General features: G+C 39.0%; 1 long non-coding RNA gene and 1 other non-coding gene across 2 annotated transcripts; one reads left to right on the top strand and one right to left on the bottom strand.

The window, feature by feature from the left end:
• The first annotated feature begins 267 nt into the window (after positions 1-267).
• On the top strand, positions 268-4,227 carry LOC140180971 (uncharacterized). The gene is made up of 4 exons (XR_011875354.1): positions 268-750; positions 852-919; positions 1,025-1,186; positions 4,027-4,227. It is a non-coding gene; the product is annotated as an uncharacterized lncRNA (long non-coding RNA).
• A 7,402-nt stretch (positions 4,228-11,629) lies between these two features.
• Positions 11,630-11,736, bottom strand: LOC112767689 (small nucleolar RNA R71). Its single transcript, XR_003185130.1, has one exon. It is a non-coding gene; the product is annotated as a small nucleolar RNA R71 (small nucleolar RNA).
• Positions 11,737-17,155: the final 5,419 nt, after the last annotated feature.

Genomic DNA, 17,155 nt, shown 5'->3' with positions numbered 1-17,155 from the left:
AAAATAATAAAATGTTATATCATTTAATTTGAATAATTGGTATTGAGTTTAAAGTACATTTTATAAAAATGTGATTAATATACTTATTTTATAATTTAAACTAGAAATAATTAATTGAACTTAGCAATATGTTGATAAATAATGTTCTTATATATTTTTTATAGAGTATATTTAATTTTAAAAATTACTCTACTCTTCAATTTTATCAAAATATCTATTCATAACTATCCTTATTTCTTTATAAAATCCTAATTTCACTAAATTCCTAATTGATACCCTAATTTCACAAATAAACACATACACAGAAAGGAAAGAAAGGGAACAGGGGGAGCTTGAGGGGGGAAACGGAGAACAGGGGGAGAGAGTGACAGAACGGAGTAAGAAGAGAGGAAGGAGGATCGCCGTGCTGTGCCGCTCCTTGTGCCGGTTGCCGTTGCTGTCGTTAGAGCCAGAGAAGAAGAGAAGCAAAATCCCGAAGAGAAAGAGATCGACGGAGACGTTCACTCGCTCATCGTTGTTGCTGTCATGCGTTGCCTCCGCTGCTGGTTCAGCTGCCGTCGAGCTCGCAGCAACCGTCACCATGGAGACCGCTAATATCATCTCCGAAGCTGCGTCGTCGATTAAGTTAAGGAGGGGGAGAATCGTGAACAACCGGCGGAGGAGGAGAAGAACGTGTGGTGGTGGGTGCTCTCTTAGCCAGCGTCGTTGAAGGATGCTCCGCCGCCGCCGCCGCCGGAATCACGAGCTGAGGTAGAGGAGGAAGCTATCTTCCCTGTTGTTGTAGTCACCGTAATTCTACTACTGTGGCTTCGTTTCCATGTTTTCTTTAATTACTGATTAAGCTGCTGCAGCTGTGGACTGTGACGATCGATTTTCCAAAAGAATCGTTGCTGCTATGAACTATTTCAGCCCTGCCCTGGTATTGCTTGGTTACCACAGCCTCCTTCATCTTTGTATCTGAATCTGTATCATTCACAACCTATTTTGATTATTGTTATCTCTGCTTGCCGCTTCATTGTTATAGGAAAAATGCCCAAAAATATTTCTGTTTCGGTCTTGCCACCATTATCGCGATTATTGATGACATCGCTGCTGCAGAGGGTCTCCGGTGTCACTGTTGTGGTTGCTGCCATGAATTAGGAATAAAGGGAATTGCTGTGTTAAATCCTGCGATTACGACATCGAGGTATGGGGTTTAAAACGATTTCAATTTAAGAATGCCTACAAGGTTTAGTGAATAACTACAAATAGATTTAATATCTGTGAGTAATTGATTGACTACTTGAATATTGAATTGTGGCTGAAATTGTGATTGGAATGGTTGAGATTGTTATTTGGAATTGTTGATTAGTGATATTGATTGATTATGTGGATTGGGAATTGTTTGATGAATAATTGTTGAGAATTTCTGAATTTTAATGGGTTATGTTGGATTTATTGCCGTTGAGCTGTTATTTGGTATGTTGTAATGTTAGTGAACTTGGTTGGTGGTTGATTTGGAGTTGGTTTTGAGGGGTATTGAAGGGTTGGATTTTGAATACAAAATGGTTTGTTGAAAATTAGGTTCTCTTGAAATTAAACGGCAACTTTGAAAGTGAATCAGTGGCTCTATAGTGACTAAAATGATGAGAATTTAAGTAAATTATATTAAGTGTGATTGTTGAGATTTAATGTTGAAGGTTTCATATTAATTGGAACATTAGTTATGATTTTTCAAAGTTAAGTTGTGAATCTGATTTTCTGCACTACTTTAAATGAAATTAGAAACTTTGAAAAGCTATAACTAATTCTATGATTATCGGAATTGCGTGGAACTAAGTCCGGATTAAGCTTGGGAATATAGGGAGCTGAACTAGTGAATTTGAGACTTTTTCATTAAGTTTATGATTTATGGTAAATTTTTGAATTATGGATGTCAAATCTGATTTTTCTGCAGAACGTTTAACACAACAGCAATTTGTTTCCTCTATTAAAAATTCTCTAGTTTGAATTTTTGAAATGGAACAAATTTTAAATGAAACTCTGGTCCTAGTACTTTAATTTCATAAAAATTTAGAATTGTTAGAGTTGTGGTTTTAAAGATATGAATTTTTAAAATAAGATGTATTATGCAGTAAAAGTCAGGTTTTGTTTTCTAAGTCAGTAACTTTGAGACTTTATAATTATTAATTCTGAAATGATATTAAGATGCAACTAATTGGAGGTGAAAGTTGAGTATGTTTAGTACATATGATTCAAATTTCAGGGCTATTCATGTTTTAATAAGTGAGTTATGGGACTTGGAAGAGGTTGTGTTCAATGATTTGTAAAACAGAATTCTGCAGAAAATTACCTAACTTCCAAGCTACGTAACTCCTTCATTAAAAATGGTATGACCCTGGAACTAATTGAGAAAGAAATTTGGATGCGTTATGTTTAACCATATTAATTTTGAAGGTAATTGGATTTAATTTGGATTTTATATGAAATTTCACATGTTGTATGGTGCTGCTGTCTTCTGGTTTTAAAACACTGCAGAACAGTCACGGTTTTGCTTATATTCCCGAAGCTAGAGTCAGCGAAAAATTATGATTTTTAGTTTAATAGAAAGCTTAATCCGAGACGGTCGTATGGATATAAAGTTTACATGATTCCGAATTCATTTGATATTTTAAAAATAAAATGGAAATCAGGCTGCCAGGTTGTGTTGACAATTATTTTGGATATGGAATTTAAGAAATAGATTTTCTATACTATTATCAAATGTTTTTGAGAATATATATTGTTGTGGCAACTGCTGAAAGAGGCTGATGAACTGTTGAGAAAGAAGGAACCCGTAAGGGTGGCTAAGTCCTATTTTTAAAGGAGATTATGTCCAAATTTTTATAAAAGTAAAATGACTTAATCAAAATGAATACTTGAGACTTGTTTAACGATAATAACTTTACTGATTCTTTTGAGAAAATATATTTGGTTTATAAAGTTGCTAGCAAGGACATGGGTTTTGTCCCGCTTGCATATTTACAATTACAAAAGAGTAAAGAGATAAAGAGAAAAAGAGTAATATAGATACAAATGAAAGAGTATTCAGAGAAAAGTAAAGAGATACAGAGAACAGAATAACTAGAGTAGAGTAAAGAGATGCAGAGAAAAGAGAAACCAGAGCAGAGTAAAGAGATATTTGTATATATATATATATATATTAGTTGCTTGATGCAACCCAGAGCTATATTTATATATATTAGTTGCTTGATGCAACCCAGAGCTATATTTATATATATATTAGTTGCTTGATGCAATCCAGAGCTATATTTAATATATATTAGTTGCTTAATGCAACCCAGAGCCTTTGTAGGGAAACTAAGTTACCTACAGTAAGCAGAGGCTGTCTCAAATGAGCGGCTATTATCATATGCGCATTTATTTAGGAACGAAAAATCGTATTCGGGAAATCGGGATTACTCGTGACCGGATAAATGTCAGGATTACGGGCAGCCAACCGACACATGAGCTCATAGCCTGTACTAGGACTAGACATTCATCATATGCATCTATGTGACATTGTTTGGGTGTGTATATTGTAATTGGTATGCCTAAATGAATAATTCTGTTAACTGCTAATTGCTATACTTGATATAATTGCTCTTGATTGTGTTTGAACCTCATTACTTGTGTTTGTAACTGATTGGATGGATTGTGGTGAATTGGGTGTTGGTTGAATTGCTTGGGCCTGAGGCCGTGATTGGATTGTGTTTGAGGTTTAGTAAGTATGAAAGATTGAGCTGGTTCAGCATAGACTTAATGAACCTATGCTTGGAACAGATTAGTCATTCATACAGTCTAGGAAACTTTTATGAGTTTTATAAAGAAAATATGGGTCTAGGATTTTGAATAATTAACTAATACTTTTAAAGAAGGTTAATTTTCTTTTAGATGTCTCTGAATGAAATTAACTATTTGCGCTTTATTCTTTACTTTCACGGCATTCTCGACCTCTACTGAGAACATGTGGTTTGGTTCTCACCCCCAAATTTTCCACCGTTTCAGTGACACAGGTTTGAAGACGCAATTTGAAGCTGCGAGCGATTAGTAGGCTTTCTTTATGGTTTTAATTGCTTTCATAGAGTCCCCTCGCTCTTGTCCTTTGAAGTTTTATTTTATCAGAGGGGTAGGTATTGTATTTGGATTTATATGACTTCCTATGTATAAGAATTACTAATAATAATACTTCTGTGATTGTTATTATTATTTGCAATGTTTATCCTTGATACATGTCTTTAATGAATAAAAACAAAATTTTCTGGCATTTTCTTAAAACTGAAACGCGAAATCGATACAAAGGCTCAGTAATTAAGTAGTTAATATTAGAAAAGGACACGTAACGTTCTTTCTAGTAGAAATACCCTGACTTAAGCAAGGTATTTTGCTGGAAGGGATGTTACACTATGCGCCCAACTGGGACGTACCATTTGAACTGATGTGTGATGCTAGTGACCATGCCATGCAGTCCTGAGACAGAGGCATGATAAGCTTCTGCATGTCATTTATTATGCCAGTTGTGTTCTAAATGTCGCACAGAAAAACTACACTACCACAGAGAAGGAATTACTTGCAGTGGCTCATGCCATTGACAAGTTCAGATCCTATCTAATAGGATCTAAGGTCATTATTTATACTGACCATGCTTCTCTGAAGTATATACTCACCAAGCAAGATTCTAAACCTAGGCTGGTTAGATAGGTATTACGTCTGCAAGAGTTTGACATAGAAATCAGAGACAAAAAAGGGTCAGAAAATCAAGTGGATGACCACCTGTCTCGAATTTAACCAGTAGAAGGGATATCCCTCTACTGTGGTGTCTGAAACCTTTCTGGAGGAGCAATTCTTTGCTATCCGGACAACACCTTGGTTTGCAGACATTACAAATTACAAGGTAATAAGATTCATCCCAAAGAGTACAGTAAGCAACAGGCCCGAAAGCTCATTCATGATGGTCAATACGACTTGTGGGATAAACCGTATCTCTTTAAGAGATGCTCGGATGGGATGATCCGCCGCTGCGTGTCTGAAGGAGAGGCACAGAAAATGCTATGGCATTGCCATGGCTCCGATTATGGAGGAGACTTTGGAGTAGAGCGCACAGCCACTAAAGTCCTCCAAAGTGGTTTCTATTGGCCCACACTCTTTAAGGATTCCCGAAAGTTTGTCCGACGATGTGACAGTTGCCAAAGGCCTGGCAATCTCCCCTATGGTCATGACATGCCTCAGCAAGGAATCTTAGAGACTGAGTTGTTTGATGTATGGGGTATAGACTTCATGGGTCCTTTCCCACCTTCATACTCAAACACCTACATCCTTGTGGCCGTAAATTATGTGTCTGAATGGGTAGAGACAGTCGCATCACCCACAAATGACACTAGAGTAGTGATGAAGTTCCTTCAGAAGAACATCTTCAGCAGATTTGGTGTCCCTCGGACACTTATCAGTGATGGATGAACTCATTTCTACAATAAACAGCTTGACTCTGTGCTGAACCGATATGGAGTTCGCCATAAAGTGGCCACCCTATATCACCCACAGAAAAATAGGCAAGATGAAGTCTCAAATAGAGAACTAAAGAGAATCCTGCAAAGAACAGTGAATACCTCTAGAAAGGATTGGGCAAGAAAGCTTGATGATGCTCTCTAGGAACGTCACTATATCAATTAGTGTATGGAAAGGCATGGCACCTGTTAGTGGAGCTGGAACACATGGCCTACTAGACAACCAAACTCTTGAACCTTGATGCAAAGGTAGCAGGAGAAAAACGGTTGCTCCAGCTAAATGAGTTTGATGAATTTTAACTTACTGCATTTGAGAATGCAAAGATTTATAAAGAAAGGGCCAAAAAGTGGCATGATAGAATGATTTCTTCCAGAGTCCTTGAACTTGGACAGAAAGTTCTGCTCTTCAATTCTAGACTAAAGCTCTTCCTTGGAAAGCTTAAGTCACGTTGGATAAGACCTTTCCTAATCACTAATGTATGACCCTATGGTCATATAGAACTCCAGTGCAATTACACTGATAAATGATTTACTATTAATGGCCAAAAAGTGAAACATTACTTGGATGGTGAGATTGAACAAGCAAAATCCACCTTATTGCTGACATGAGTGCAGTACCATCAAGCTAGTGACGTTAAAGAAGCGCTTGTTGGAAGGCAACCCAACCAAAATTAAAGTTATTTATGTTTTTCATTAAGTTTATTTCAGTTATCTCAGTTTAATTTTTACGTTTGTTTAAGATTGTGGTCAAATGTAGTGGTTAGAACAGAAATAGAAACAGTCAGAGCAGAAAACAAAGTGCCCTGGGGAAGGCCCCTTACTAGCGTTGAACGCCAGGCAAGAAGGAAAAAGGGGGCGTTGAACGCCCCCAGGAGGCAAAAGACTGGCGTTCAATGCCAACCATGAGGTTCTGGTTAGGCGTTGAATGCCCTCAAGGGATAGCAAGCCTGGCATTGAACACCAGCTAGGGGGCACTGGCTGGACGTTCAACGCCCTGAAAGGGGAGGCAAGACTGGCGTTGAATGCCGACCAGGGAGTACTGGCTAGTCATTCAACGCCCAAGAAGGAATGGCAAGCTGGCGTTGAATGCCAGCTAGGGGGCACTGGCTGGGCGTTCAACGCCCAAAAAGGAGGAGCAGCCTGGCGTTGAACGCCAGAATGGTTGCCATTTTGGGCGTTCAACGCCCTTAACAGGGTTAGGATGTTTTTGATTTTTTTCAAAACTTATCTTTTCCAAATATCATCTTTTTAATTATATCTTCTAAACAAGATTCCTTCAATCATCCTCTTTTAATTTCAAATCTAAAATCTTTTCAAATCCTTTTCAAATCTTTTCAAAATTTCATATCTTTTTCAAATCTTTTTCAAAATCTCAAATCACTTTCATGTCTTTTATTTAACTTTAAAATCTTTTTCATACCTTCTATCTTATTTTTTTTATCTTTTTCATATATTTTGATTTCAAAGCTTATCTTTTTCTATCTTTTACTAAAGTATGAATCATATCTTATTTATCTTGTATCTAATTAAATTTTTAAATACCATCCTCCCCATCCCTATTTATACCATTCGGCCACCCTCGTACTCCTTGCATTCGAATTCTTCCTCTCTTCTTCTTTATCTTCTTTCCATTCTTTTACTCAAGAACGAGCAAACCTTTTAAGTTTGATGTGGAAAGAGCCTTTCCTTCTCACTTCATCCGAATTCAATCGCTCCAAAAAGTGGAAATCCTACTTCAAGAAGCAAGAAAGAAGACAACCAAGAAGTTGTTTTCAACCCTTTCTGATTCTACGCAAAGCAGCATGAAGAAAATTCTTACAAAATCATGTGCAAGAGGACATTGATCCCAGAAGCCAAATTCAAATTAAAATAAGATTAGTACCCGGAGATCCAAGAGCAAATTCGGAAGAGAGGCTGGGAGATTCTAGCTGATCCTAAGATCACTGTTGGAATAACAATTATCCTTAAATTCTATGCAAATCTGTGGATGATAGATAAGCAAAAGAAAGATGGACAAGGATTTTATACTTTTCGCACCATGGTGCGAGGGAAGACTCTCTATTTTCATCTTGACAAGGTGAGAGAGATCTTCAAGCTACCTCCACAAAAGGATGATCCAGAATCCTTTAATAGGAAAGTGGTGGCTAATCCAAAGTTGTATCAGATTCTAGAAGACATATGTCTGCCTGGAACTAAGTGGATCAACAACACAAAAGGTAACCAGAACCAACTGAGAAGAGTAGATTTTAAACCAGCTGCTAGGTGTTAGTTGAATTTCATTGGGTGTTCCATACTCCTTTTTAGCAACCGTTCGGATGTTACCATCAGAAGGGCTGTGAAGATTCACTCACTGTATTATGAAGGGGAATAAGGTGGAAGTCCACCAACTAATTCCCTTTGAGTTATACAAGGTTGCAAAAAGGATGTCAACTCATGCCAGATTGGCCTATCCAAACCTTATTTTTTGCTTGTGTAAGGAAGCTGGAGTCATGATTAACAGGGATTCATTCATCCCTGTAGAAAGCCCTATCACCAAGCAGGTAATAGAAAGCGCCCAAGTACCAGCTGATCAACCCAAAAGCAAGGCGCCTGAGCAAGCACAAGAGGTCCCTCTAATTAAATACTGGACCCAGCTGGAAGCATCTATTGCACAACTGCAAACCACCTTGGATTAATTAAGAGAGGAGAAAAAAGACCAGACTAGCATGCTTTGCAAACTGGTAAAGGAACAAGAGAAGCAGAAGCATGAGCTAGAAGAGCTGAAGCGTCAGAAATTGTCCCCTGAAGAGCCTAACGCCTCCCATGATTAAGGTGGTTGAGTTCCACCTACGTATTTTTGTGGCTATTCTAATTCCTGTTTCTTATGTTTAGATTTACATGATCATTAGTAGCATTTAAATTTTTATTTAAATTCCTGTCTTTTAATTTAAGAATTACATAAGCATTATTAGGATTTAAGTTTTTATTTTCCAATTAGCTATAAAATGTTCTTCTTATCATCTCATTGAACTTGAATAAAATTTTCATTTTTTTAGAAGCAGTAAAGGTAAATAAATTTTGAGTTATATATTAAGAAAAGTTCAATTACTTTATGTGGTGGCATTGCTTTTCCTCTCTGAATGCATGAAATAAACAGTGCATGTTTGATGTTGGAGTTAAAGAATGTTGGTTCTTGAAAGAATGGTGATAAAAGTCCAAAATATGATGAAGAATATTGGAATTTGAAAAATCCAAAAATTGATTCTTGAAGTAAGAAAAAGCAGCAAAAAAAGCAATAAAAGAAAAAAAAAAATATATATATATATGCGAAAAAAAGAAGAAGAAAAAAGCAGAAAAAGCCAATAGCTCTTTAAACCAAAAGGCAAGAGCAAGGATCCAAGGCTTTGAGCATCTATGGTTAGGACGGCCTAAAAGAAATATCTTAGCCTAGGCAGTTCAATTGAGCTGCTTCCCTAACTATATGCTTGTGGTGTGAAGGTGTCAAATGAAACGCTTGAGACTGAGCAGTTAAAGTCATGGTCCGAAGAGTGTGCTTAAGAGCTCTGGACATGATGAATCCATATTTGATGATGATTTTTGGTTAGAATTGAATGGATTTCATCACATAAACTTGCACTTATTCCCATGAATAGCATGTTCTTGTACTTTCCTACCCAATTTGTGGTTGATTATGAAAATATGCTTTTTTGTTCCCAATTCAATCTATTTTATTCCATTTGCCTTCCATTCGATGCCTTGATGTTCTTTGTGAATGATTTCAAGTGTATGAGGTAGGAATGGGTTGGAGAAAATGGAAGAAGAGCATGCAAAGTGGAGGAAACATGAAGAATCAAAGGAGATGAGTTCAGAGACGTGTGCGTGTGCACAGACATGCGTGCGTACGCACAGGAGCCCAATCAGAGCGCGTGGATCTTTTCGAGCGTGTCGCGCATCCATTCAAGCATCGCCTAGTGTGCGTGCGCATAGCTACTTGTGCGTACGCACAAGAAGGGATTTTCGCAAAGTGTGCGGATGCACACGCTTGTGCGCCGCACAGGTGTCCGCACATGACTTCATTCAAATGGCATATGACTGGCAATTTTGAGGCTTTGGAGACCCATTTCTGAAGTCTTTTAGCTCATATTGGAAGGGAAAGGAAGACCATAACATAGCATATCATTAGTATAGTTTAGGAGTAGTGGTAGGAATCTTTTAGTTTAGTTTTCTCTAAGTTTTTTTCATCATCTCTATTAGGGTTTATATTAGGGTTTTACATTCAACTGCCATTTCCATTTTTTATCTTGGATTTTGCTAGTTTCCATTGTAAGTATTCTCTTGTTATTACTCTTTATAGTTACATTGTTCTTACTCTTTCCTCTAATTCAAGTTATAGTTCAATTTTACTTTTCTCTTGCAATTTCAATTTCTTGTTGATGAATTTGATGTTTGATGTTTGTTTTATGCTTTCTTGTGTTATTCTTGTTGCTTGAGATCAATTGTTGCTTTTTATTTCAAGTCTTTTCTCATTTTTACCATGTTTAAGGTTTTTGCCCACCAAGTGTTTGACAAAATGTCAAATATGGTTTTAGGCTAAATTTTTTGTTCTTGGCTTGGGTAAAGTGAGCAAATGGGTTCCTAGAGTTGGAATGTCCAACATTTAGTGTCAATTCTTGGATTGTTAATTGTTCTTGTTCCCACTAACGCTAATTTGTTGTTAAGGCAATTAGCAAGCAATTTAGGATTTGTGGGTTAAGGACACTTATGCTCATTTTACTTTCTTTCCGATGTGAGGGTTGATCAAGTGAGACTAATCCATCATAATTGTCATAGTTGTGGTTCCAACAAGGAAAGGACCCTTAGCTCACTCCAAGCCAAGACTCTTTTTATGCTTTCAATCTTTCATACACTTCTATGTTAATCTCTTTTATACTTTACTTGTTTATATTACATAGTCGGTTCTTTAATTTCTTTATTAGTTCAATCATTACAATTTTGCATGTTCTTTTATTGGTTTATATGTTCATTTCTTCATTTATAACCCCTTGATCACTACAACCGGAATTGTACACTCATTGTCCTCAAGTGTTCCTTGGGAGACGACCCGGGAGTCAAATACTCTCGGTTTTGAACTAGTTTTGAATTGTAACACATCTTTTGAATTTCCAATTTGATTGTGAGAGTTGTTGTTGGTTTGGACTATGCTACCAATGGATTGATTCTTGTTTTTGATTAAATTCTGAACCGGCAATCAATCTCTCGCACCATCAAATTTTGGTACCGTTGTTGGGGAGTTCACTTTAAGTGCAATGAATGCTATAATTTTGGTTGTTGTAAATATGTGAATAGTGTGAATACTTGATTTTGGTTTGCTACATGGCACTAATTGTAGATACTACTTTCCTCTTTAGTTAGTCTTAGTAGTTGTTGATTGTTAAGTTTGTTCTTATTTACTTGCCTATTTTGTTTTACTTTTCATAATTGCATGCTTTCATTGCCTCCTCAGTTGAATGACACGGTCGCTTCCAGACCTGAGCTTGGTCACTTTTGATCCGGAAATTAAACAAACTTTAACTCGTATAAGGCAAGCTTGGCGCCGGCTAGCTTTCGTGAATAGTGAATCGGGCTCCCTTGAGGAGCACTCCAATTCACTATCACCATCAACCCGTGACCATCATTCTCCAATCAACGCGGAGACCATATATTCATCTGTGGGGAGTACTGAATTCTCTGTGAGTTACTCAGGTGACACCGTCATGGCAGACCCACCTCGAAGGATCACTTTGAAGGAGGCCGGAGCTCGTGATCTTAACTTGCAACCGCTTCAAATTTTGTATCCGACTTTGGACCCGAATTTTGAGCTCAAGTCCGGCACTATAAACTTGCTCCCTAAATACAATGGACTACCTAGGGAAGATCCTCTAAAGCATTTAAAGGATTTCCAAGTTGCATGCGCAACTGCAAGAAGACATGGGGTGGATGAATCCGCAGTGTTGGTCTTCGCTTTCCCGTTCTCTTTAGAGGGAAAAGCGAAGGAGTGGTTTTATACACAACTGGGTGAAGTTAGATCCAATTGGGACTTGCTGCGTAAAGAATTTTTGGAAAAATTCTACCCTCCTCAGAAAACAGACAAGCTGCGAAGAGAGATCTCTTGCATTGTGCAACGAGATGGGGAGACTTTGTATGAATACTGGGAGAGATTCAAGAAGTTGTTAGAGGCTTTCCCTCACCACCGGATTGATGATTTGGTTCTTATCAGTTATTTTTGTCAAGGAATGCACCACCAAGATAAGCTTTCCTTAGATGCCGCGAGTGGAGGATCATTGACCAAAAACAAGACCGCTGCAGAATCGTGGGAAGTTATATCAGACTTAGCGGACTCAACTCAACACTCAAGGGCAAGGAGTCCACAACTAAAAGCTTTGAGTGAAGTTTCTCCCTCCGGAGATGCTATTCTGACAAAGACCCTAGGTGAGATGACAATTTTGTTGAGGCAAATCACCTAAGGGCAACACATTCCTCAAGCTTTGATAAATGCCCCACCTCAACCTCCAAGGATCGAAGGACCATCAAGGATATGTGGTGTTTGTGCTTGTAATACTCATTACACCGATGAGTGCCCTCAACTCCAAGAGGACACTACATTGGCAGTAACCAACCCTTGCCCAAAAAGGCCCAATTACAACCAAGGATCCTACCAACATGGAGGCAATCAAAACCAATGATGGAGGGAGAATTCAAACCAAAGGTGGAACCAAGATCCTCAAGCTCAACCCAACCAAAACGTGCAAGTCTACTACTGTTCACACCCTGGGTCGAGCTATCCGACCCGAGATGTTCAGTGACAAAGCGACCGACCTCTTCAGGTCAGGCTATCCGACCTCTTCTCAAAGAGTTCGGCCAAATCGACAGGAAAGCCCAATAAAGGGCCCAAGTAAAGGAACACGACCCAAATCCAAAGGCAATCCAAGCCTATAGAGATAAAGGCAGTTCCCTTGAAGATAAGCTGACTTCACTCAAAATAAGATAAGATAAGATAAGATAACTAACTTAACTTATCAGAAAGGTCAGCCCACACTACTATAAATACACTGGAGCACCCAGGTATAACTCATACTCTGATTCTACTAAAAACCTGCTTAATACCATTGCTAACTTAAGCATCGGAGTCCTTTGCAGGTACCCCCCACCCTCCGGTGACGAAGGATTAGCAGCATAGCCAGTCCACAAGTCGGATGCAACAGCTCCGGCCACCACTCACCGGCCGGACACATCAGCACCGACCAGTACAGGAGATCTCGTCCGAGATCGACCTCCAGTTTTAGGTAACCCTCGGAACATTGGCGCCGTTGCCGGGGACCTGGAAGTCATCCCATCACCATGGCGGACGACCATGACAACGACCATGATTCAGATCTAGAGGATAGAACGCCGCACAAAAACACGGACGCTACACCAAAAGATACTCCGGAATCTAACGGAGACAAAAACTCATCAAATCCAGGAGTAATAGAAGCACTTCAAGATCGTTTAAAGCAACTTGAAAAAGAAAGCCAACATCAACGAGAAGTTGGGAAGGATCTACAAAGAGAGGTAAGGCGACGTCGAGAGTTAGAAGATAAAATCCTACAACTCGAAGCCGATCTCAAAGCAAAGGCTACCCGGACCACCCCTGAGGACAATTCACGCAAAGATCGTGACCTATTCACTAGGGAAATCATGAAAACTAAAATTCCTAAGGACTTTAAACTCTCGGATTTAACTCTGTATGATGGCACTACAGATCCCAACCATCACCTCAGCAACTTCAGAAGCAAAATGTACCTCACCGATGCCTCAGACGTTGTTCGCTGCAAAGCTTTTCCAACAACTCTCACGAAGAAAGCAATTAGGTGGTTCGACAATTTACCTCCTAAGTCCATCTCTAGTTTTGATGACTGGTGCACGAATTGTGAATCAAACTTTTCACAACGCGTACCACTAACCAGCAAGTGCACTGGGTCGTCCAAGTAATACCTTACGTGAGTAAGGGTCGAATCCCACGGAGATTGTTGGTATGAAGCAAGCTATGGTCACCTTGTAAATCTCAGTCAGGCAGATATAAAGTGATAATGGAGTTTTCGAATAATAAATAATAGAATAGGGATAGAGGTACTTATGTAAATCATTGGTAGGAATTTCAGATAAGCGAATGGAGATGCTTTTCGTTCCTCTGAACCTCTGCTTTCCTGCTATCTTCATCCAGTCAGCCTTACTCCTTTCCATGGCTGGCTTTATGCAAGGGCATCACCGTTGTCAGTGGCTACATCCCCTCCTCTCAGTGAATAATATGCTCACGCACCCTGTCACGGCACGGCTATTCATCTGTCGGTTCCCAATCATGCTGGAATAGGATTCTCCCTCCTTTTGCGTCTGTCACTAACGCCCAGCACTCGCGAGTTTGAAGCTCGTCACAGTCATTCAATCATTGAATCCTACTCGGAATACCACAGACAAGGTTTAGACCTTCCGGATTCTCTTGAATGCCGCCATCATTCTAGCTTACGCCACGAAGATTCCGGTTAAGAGATCTAAGAGATATTCATTCTAGCTTATTTCATGTAGAACGGAAGTGTTTGTCAGGCACGTGTTCATAGGGGAGATGGTGATGAGCGTCACACATAATCATCACCTTCATCACGTTCTTGGGTGCGAATGGATATCTTAGAAGCGAAATAAGATGAATTGAATAGAAAACAGTAGTACTTGCATTAATCTTTGAGGAACAGCAGAGCTCCACACCTTAATCTATGGAGTGTAGAAACTCTACCGTTAAAAATACATAAGTGAAAAGTCCAGGCATGGCCGAGATGGCCAGCCCCCAAAATGTGATCAAAGGATCATAAGGTAATCCAAAGATGCCTAATACAATAGTAAGAGGTCCTATTTATAATAAACTAGCTACTAGGGTTTACATGAGTAAGTATTTGATGTATAAATCTACTTCCGGGGCCCACTTGGTGTGTGTTTGGGCTGAGCTTAAGTGTTGCACGTGCAGAGGCCATTTGTGGAGTTGAACGCCAGTTTTTGTGCCAGTTTGGGCGTTCAACTCTGGTTTTGGATCCTTTTCTGGCGCTGGACGCCAGATTTGGGTAGAAAGCTGGCGTTGAACGCCAGTTTATGTCGTCAATTCTTGGCCAAAGTATGGACTATTATATATTGCTGGAAAGCCCTGGATGTCTACTTTCCAACGCAATTGGAAGCGCGCCCTTTCGAGTTCTGTAGCTCCAGAAAATCCACTTTGAGTGAAGGGAGGTCAAAATCCAACAGCATCAGCAGTCCTTTTTCAACCTCTGAATCTGATTTCTGCTCAAGTCCCTCAATTTCAGCCAAAAAATACCTGAAATCACAGAAAAACACACAAACTCATAGTAAAGTCCAGAAATGTGAATTTAACACAAAATCTATTAAAAACATCCCTAAAAGTAACTAGATCCTACTAAAAACATACTAAAAACAATGTCAAAAAGCGTATAAATTATCCGCTCATCACAACACCAAACTTAAATTGTTGCTTGTCCCCAAGCAACTGAAAATCAAAATAGGATAAAAAGAATAGAATATACTATAAATTCCAAACTATGAATGAAACAGAGCTTCAATCATATGAGCGGGACTTATAGCTTTTTGCCTCTTGAATAGTTTTGGCATCTCACTTTATCCATTGAGGTTCAGAATGATTGGCATCTATAGGAACTTTAGATTTCGAATAGTGTTATTGACTCTCTTAGTTCAGTATGATGATTCTTGAACACAGCTTCTTTATGAGTCTTGGCCGTGGCCCTAAGCATTTTGTTTTCCAGTATTACCACCGGATACATAAATGCCACAGACGCATAATTGGGTGAACCTTTTCAGATTGTGACTCAGCTTTGCTAAAGTCCCCAATTAGAGGTGTCCAGGGTTCTTAAGCACACTCTTTTTTTTTTGCTTTGGACCTTGACTTTAACCGCTCAGTCTCAAGTTTTCACTTGACACCTACACGCCACAAGCACATGGTTAGGGACAGCTTGGTTTAGCCGCTTAGACCAGGATTTTATTCCTTTAGGCCCTCCTATCCACTGATGCTCAAAGCCTTGGGGTCCTTTTTAATTGCCCTTGCCTTTTGGTTTTAAGGGTTATTGGCTTTTTGCTCTTGCCTCTTGGTTTTAAGAGCTTTGGCTTTTTCTGCTTGCTTTTTCTTTTTCTTTCTATTATTTTTTTTTCGCCTATTTTTTTTTTCTGCAAGCTTTGTTCTTTGCTGCTTTTTCTTGCTTCAAGAATCATTTTTATGATTTTTCAGATTATCAAATAACATGTCTCCTAGTCATCATTCTTTCAAGAGCCAACATATTTAACATTCTTAAACAACAACTTCAAAAGACATATGCACTGTTCAAGCATACATTCAGAAAACAAGAAGCATTGTCACCACATCAATATAATTAAACTAAGTTCAAGGATAAATTCGAAACTCATGTACTTCTTGTTCTTTTGAATTAAAACATTTTTCATTTAAGAGAGGTGATGGATTCATAGGACATTTATAACTTTAAGACAAAGTTACTAACTACTAATGATCATGTAATGAAGACACAAACATAGATAAGCACATAACATAGAAAACGAAAAGCAGAAGAATTAAGAACAAGGAATGAATCCACCTTAGTGATGTCCTTGAGCTCTTCTATGTCTCTTCCTTGCCTTGGCTGCTCCTCCTTCATTGCTTTTAGATCTTCTCTGATTTCATGAAGGATGATGGAGTGCTCTTGATGTTCCACCCTTAGTTGCTTCCAATAATTGTGTGGAAGAAAATGTATCCCCTGAGGTATCTCAGGGATCTCTTGATTTGCAGTCAAATGTTCTACCACTGAGCTATAGACCCTTGATGGAAGCTTTTGTCTTCCCTTTCCTCTTTCTAGAGGTTTCTCTGGCCTTAGGTGCCATCAATGGTTATGGAAAAAACAAAAAAGCTATGCTTTTACCACACCAAACTTAGAATGTTGCTCGCCCTCGAGCAAAAGAAGAAAGAATAGAAGAAGAAGAAGAGGATATAGAGGAGATGGATGGAGGTGTGTATTCGGCCATATGGGTGGGATTGGGTGGGAGAGAGATGTTGAATTTTGAAGGTAGTGGTGTTTGGATGTGAGTGGTAAAGGGTTAATAAGGAAGAGTGTTTATTGGGAATAGAGGATGATTGAGAAGAGAGAAGAGAGTGAGTGGAGGTAGGTGGGGATCCTGTGGGGTCCACAAATCTTGAGGTGTCAAGGCATTTACATCCCTGCACCAATTTAGGCATGCAAAATGCCCTTGCACACAACTCTGGGCGTTCAGCGCCAGGTTGGTGCCCATTTTGGGCATTCAACGCCCCTTTGCTGCCATTTCTAGCGTTGAACGCCAGAACTATGCTTGTTCTGGGCGTTCAGCGCCAGGATGCTCCCATTCTGGGCGTTCAGTGCCAGAACTATGCTCTGTTCTGGCGTTTGAACGCCAGACAGATGCTCCTCCAGGGTGTGATTTTTCTTCTGCTGTTTTTGATTCCTGTTTTTGATTTTTTTGTTTATTTTGTGACTCCACATGATCATGAACCTAAGAAAACATGAAAAACAATAAAAATAAGAATTAGAAAAACATTGGGT

Source organism: Arachis hypogaea, chromosome 17, assembly GCF_003086295.3.
Source record: "Arachis hypogaea cultivar Tifrunner chromosome 17, arahy.Tifrunner.gnm2.J5K5, whole genome shotgun sequence".
NCBI classification, from domain to species: domain Eukaryota; kingdom Viridiplantae; phylum Streptophyta; class Magnoliopsida; order Fabales; family Fabaceae; genus Arachis; species Arachis hypogaea.
The sequence above is the reverse complement of the archived record's forward strand: the minus strand, read 5'-3'. Positions and strand labels throughout refer to the sequence as shown.